The sequence below is a fragment of the Salvia miltiorrhiza genome, chromosome 2, assembly GCF_028751815.1.
Source record: "Salvia miltiorrhiza cultivar Shanhuang (shh) chromosome 2, IMPLAD_Smil_shh, whole genome shotgun sequence".
In the NCBI taxonomy this organism is placed as follows: Eukaryota; Viridiplantae; Streptophyta; class Magnoliopsida; order Lamiales; family Lamiaceae; genus Salvia; species Salvia miltiorrhiza.
In genome coordinates this window covers 64,815,620-64,821,411 of record NC_080388.1, presented here as the reverse complement: position 1 = coordinate 64,821,411, position 5,792 = coordinate 64,815,620, and the positions used below count along the sequence as shown (strand labels likewise).

Genomic DNA, 5,792 nt, shown 5'->3' with positions numbered 1-5,792 from the left:
ATAACACGAAATTTAATAAATTGATTGAGTATGTTGTAAGTGGAATAAAAATCTCATTTTTTTAGAGTTTTAAAACGATCAAAAAGAAGTAAGTGACCTATACAATAAAGTGCAACTCAGTTGATAATACGCTTCCCTCCAATCAATAGACTGAGAATTCGAGTCACCACGAGAAAAAATGTGCAACCATTTATTGATTCAAAAAAAAAAGTAAGTGACCCACATTTTGTAGAATTATGTGGAGTATATATACTAAAAATATAAATAAATACTATCTCCGTCCATCAAAAATAGGGCACATTCCTTGAGCACAAGTTTTAATAAAATTGGTGATTAGTGGAGAAAGAGTCACTATTATTTGAAATGAGTGGTTGAAATCTAACTAAAGCTGGTTTTTTTGTAAATAAGGGTATTGATAATGATAAAATATAAGGAAAAGTGGCGGAGCCATGTCTTAAAAGGGGAAGTGCCCCATGTTTTGTGGACACCAAATATAATAATTGAGCCTCATTTTTGGTGGACGGAGGGAGTATTCTTTTCGTCTCAGCAAATTGATCAACTTCTTTTCGACATGAGATTTAGAAGGTGTTTGGCTGAGCTTATAAGCTCTTTAAAATAATTTATAAGTTGTTTAAGAGCTTATTAGCTCATTCAAAGTGTTTGACAAAATAAGTTGTTAAAGAGCTTATAAGCTCTACAAACTTATAAGTTCCCCAAAAATAAGTTCTTGTATCCCAACTTATTTTCTTATCATCTTATAAGCAACACTCTTTTAACAAAAATAACTCAACTATAATTTTTTATTTTCATCATATATCATTCTAATTTTATTTTTTTTCAATTTTCTCTCTCTAATAAAGATTTTATTTCACTAACTAAAATTTCTCTCTCTAATTTATAAACTCAATTATCCAAACACTTTGACAACTTATAGGCTCTTATTAAACTACTCCCTCCGACCCACTCCAGTAGGCTCATTTTTCTTTTTGGGATGTCTCACTCCAATATGCTCATTTTCCTTTTTAGATAAAAAAGTTGTACTTAATTGGTGTGGAGCACACCACTTTACTACTATTTTTCTATTAAAAAGTAAGTTTTCTTAATATACGTGCCCAAAAGAAGTGAGCCTATTGGAGTGAGACGGAGGGAATACATCTTAGGAGGTGATTGGTATGGTGGAATGGAATGAGGGTGGGAAATGAATGACAAACCTTAGGTGATTTCTATGCTTGGTATGCACAAGGATATACCAAATGAATGGAATTGTGATTCTTTGTTTAATTCAATTTCTATAATGGGTAGCTAGAAATAAAGTTTAGGAATGAAATGAAATTATTTTATTTTATTAATTTTAATCCATGCATATGATTGTGTAATGTGTTGCATCAATTTTAATCCATATATTAGATTATTGCTTATATAAAGTTGATAATATTTAATTTTTTCTAAAAATATTTTTTATTAAAAAAAACATTTTATATTTTAAGTAATAATAATAATAATAATATACATGTCAAAACTTAAATTTAGAAGGATTAAGAATGAAATAGAATGACTAATACAATGGTATGTGGAAGGAATGGTGATTTGCATAAATGGAGGAATGATGATTCCTACTAAAAAAATATACCCAGCAAAAGAATGGAATGAAGGTAGGAATCACCATTCCATACTCTCCTCCATTCCATCATACCAATCACTTCCTTATAAGCTTTTGAAACATCTTATAAGCTCTTTAAAATAAATTTAGCCAAACATCCTTTAAATAAACTAGTGTTTTAAATGTGTTTGGTAATAAAATGAATAAGTAATTAGATGTTTTCTTCCCTATATTTATTCCATATAAAGAAATTGATCAACTTAGTTGGAACGGCCCAAAAAGAAATATTGATTAAATTAGTTGGGACGAAGAAAGTACTAAATTAGGGAATGAGCTAAAATGAAAACATAGATAATAAATAGTTGGGCGGGACGAGTATTATTGAAATAGTATCGACCCGAATCCAGAATTACAGTTCAAGATATTATTTAAATTTTGGAGTCCCAAAATCTTGAGGCATTGGGCCGTCGCCTAAACCCGCCGATGTTGAGGCCGACCCTGATTAAATTTTGAAAAGAAATATACTTCATTCGTCCACGATATTGTTTCCACTTTTATCATTTTGATCAGTCCACAATATCATTTTTACTTCTATTTATAGTAGTAGGGTCTACAAACTACACTTAAAATAATAGTGGAACTCAAATTACACTTACAATAATATTCACTACTATAACCTATTATCCACCACTTTTTTAAAATTTGTGTGCCGTTCACAAAGTGAAAATGATATCGTGAACGGAGAAAATATACACTTGCATGCACGTAGAAATATAGATAATAAAAGTGGGACGGGACTAGTACTATTGAAATAGTATCGGCTCGAACTCAGAACTGTAGTTAAAGATATTATTTAAATGGTAATTTTATCCATAGCCTTCATTTTACTCATTATAACCCATCATTCTAAATAATAGTAATATAATATAATTATAAATTTATTATTTTACCCTTATAATTCATAGCCTCAAATTGAATACTTAATAAAAGATTCATTTTATATTTCGTAGCTCCTTTATTGCTTTATTTATTGTATAACCGTGACAAGCTTTTTGGAAAACAAATTTGCAATGATGAAAATTATTTCGTAGCCCCATTTCCATTAACAAATCCATTTTCTTCTGCAAATCATCATCACCATTGCTAAACAGCCACTAAAAAACTAAAACAAGAGAGAAAGACAATGACAAGACAAAAATATATAATCATCAACAAATAAAAATGGACGTTCATCTGAATCTGAAGTCCACGTACCTACTACCTATTGTTTGAAAAACAAATTTTCTCACAAACAACATATTAGCTCTAGTCCGATCTGAAATCCACGTACGAATTCCATTTTCATTTTCCATTGATCGTTATGATGTGTGAAGAATCACGAAAATAATTTTCTGTCGTTCTCATAAAAATGCAAACATAGTATCCAACTATAAAATGCATTTTTTTTTTCAAGTTTCGGCTAGAGCCGATTGGAGGCTACAGAAAATAACTTCTGCAGCAGCAGAAAAGGCTGCGACCGCAATCTCTAATCCTCCCTTCAAACGGCATCATAACATACACAATGATCATCAAACATCTATCTATGTTCTACTCCCTCCGTCCACAATTTAATGCCCTACTTGCCTTTAAAAATTTGTCCACAATTTAATGCCCTATTGTGCTTTTTGTACACTTTTACTCTTCTTCTTTTCCTATATTTACTACCATTTGCCACTAATGGACCCACCTTAAAACATCTTTATCATTTTTATATTTTATATTTATTACACTTTATCACTAGTGGACTCACTCACAACACCTTTATCACTTTAGTCAACTTTATCATTAGGGCATTAAATCATGGACGGAGGGAGTAATATTTTTTCCTCATACTTGCCTTAATCATCTCGACAACAGGGCTAGATCTTGTAACGGACTATCAAATTTTGATCCTTCCTCAATTAAGAGTATGAGTCGTCGCAACAACGAGGGAGATATTTCATTTTCCATAAATTCTAAATTATTGGGGGCTATGAGTTATAAGGATAAAATAATAAATTTATTATTATTATTATTATTATTATTATTATTATTATTATTATTATTATTATTATTATTATTATTATAAGCTATAGTGAGTAAAATAGGGGTTATGAATAGAATCCTCCTTATTTAAATTTTGGACCCTAAAATCTTGGGGCTTTTTAGGCTGTCGCCTAGACCCACCCATAACATCAACCTTTCGCGAGGTCGCCGTCGATGAGTTATAAGGATAAAATAATAAATTTATTATTATTATTATTATTATAGGCTATAGTGAGTAAAATAGGAGCTATGAATAGAATCTCGTGGATGGACAAAAGAAGGGAAGTTACAGGTGACTCTCGACTCCGTCAGCTTCTCCACCTCGCCACACCGTTTGCCGCCATCATAACATCAACCTTTCGCGAGGTCCCCGCCGCCAGAACAACCACCTTGCCACCAGAGCTTCACCTTTCTCCGTCAATGGCTGCACCATTCGCTAGAGGTTCACCTTTCGTTCGCCATCAAAACCTCCACCGCCAACCGAATGTCGATGTACACCATCGGATGCTCTCGCCACCAGGAAATTTATTTTAACAACACTAGATCCATGGATCTGGACCCGTGGACCTGCAGATCTGATTGATCTAAATTTGGATCACAAATTTTCAGATTTGTCGGATGTGAGGCGGATCTAGATCTGGTAAAACAAAACGGATCTAAATTTGGTATTGATGAGATCCAGTCCAGATCCGACTCGTTGCCATCCCTAGCAGTGATTAACTGTTGAAACTACGAAAAGAAATTTATACTCACATGCACGTACGGATGGATTTATGAGGGCCTTTTGGTTTTTGTTGATTGATTGATTTTTTTATATACGAAAAGTATAAAAAACAAATATACACTCGTATGCACGTAAGAGGAATTTTGGGGGCCTTCTGTTTTCTTTTGAGTGGTCTACATTATCAGACATCTACATAAATGTGTTCGTGCGTGCGAAAATCACCAAAGAAATGCAAGAATGTTTTTGTATACTCCAATCAATTTTCTAACTGTCATTATTCACAACTACTATATTTTTGAAATGGCATTTACATCTTACTGAAGTTTATAGTTTTATGATGTAAAAAAAAAAAAAAAAAAACGGCATTTGAAGTCATCACAACTTGTAACATGATTTGATTTTTAAACAGAAAAATTAATTGAAAATTTCACAAGCACGATAATATAAACATAAATCACGCTTTGACATTTCACAAGTCATGCGAACTTCTGTTTGCAAACTGAGAGTGTATAAATTTCTTTTTGTAGTTCAAATTTCACTGCTTTCTCTCCCTCAAGTCCAAAATAAAAAACAACTTGTAACATGATTTGATTTTTAAACAGAAAAATTAATTGAAAATTTCACAAGCACGATAATATAAACATAAATCACGCTTTGATATTTCACAAGTCATGCGAACTTCTGTTTGCAAACTGAGAGTGTATAAATTTCTTTTTGTAGTTCAAATTTCACTGCTTTCTCTCCCTCAAGTCCAAAATAAAAAACATAAATCTCTACATTACTTCAAATAAACGCTTTGCGTGAGTGTATGAATTTCTTTTCGTAGTTCAAAGTTCAAACCCCACCAGCCACCGCTTCCCCTCCCTCAGTCCAAAAAAATAAAAAGCATAAGCCTCTACATATATCTTTAAATGAACGCGCCAGGTAGGGGTCGAACCTACGACTTTCTGCTTAGGAAACAGACGCTCTATCCACTGAGCTACAGGCGCTTCATGTTGAGATTATATATATAAAAATATATCTTAAATTCAAAAATCAACCTCCACTCTTCGGCTTCTGTTTTCAAAAAAATTGTTAGCTAGGTTTTGGTCTTCTTTTGTTCAAGTGATTTTATTTGCCTTCGTTTGATTTTCAAGAAATCTAGCTAATTTGGAAAACAATCTAATTCTTTATATTCAAATTTTCATCTTTTATTTGATTTTCCCAAAGATGAACTTTAAACAAGAAATGAAATTATGGCTAAAAGTAACATGAACTTTTGGTCATCATACAAACTAGTACTCCCTCCGTCCACGAAAAAGTGCCCCATTTGGGTGCTGGCACGGGTTTAAAGAAAGCTGAAAAAGATGGTGTAAAAGACTAAAAGGGTAGTGTTAATGTATTGTGGTTATTTTTACTAATCTT

At 32.3% G+C, this 5,792-nt stretch overlaps 1 non-coding gene across 1 annotated transcript; it reads right to left on the bottom strand.

The window, feature by feature from the left end:
- Positions 1–5,304: 5,304 nt before the first annotated feature.
- TRNAR-CCU (transfer RNA arginine (anticodon CCU)) lies at positions 5,305–5,377 on the bottom strand. The gene has a single exon. It is a non-coding gene; the product is annotated as a tRNA-Arg (tRNA).
- Between the last annotated feature and the right edge of the window lie 415 nt (positions 5,378–5,792).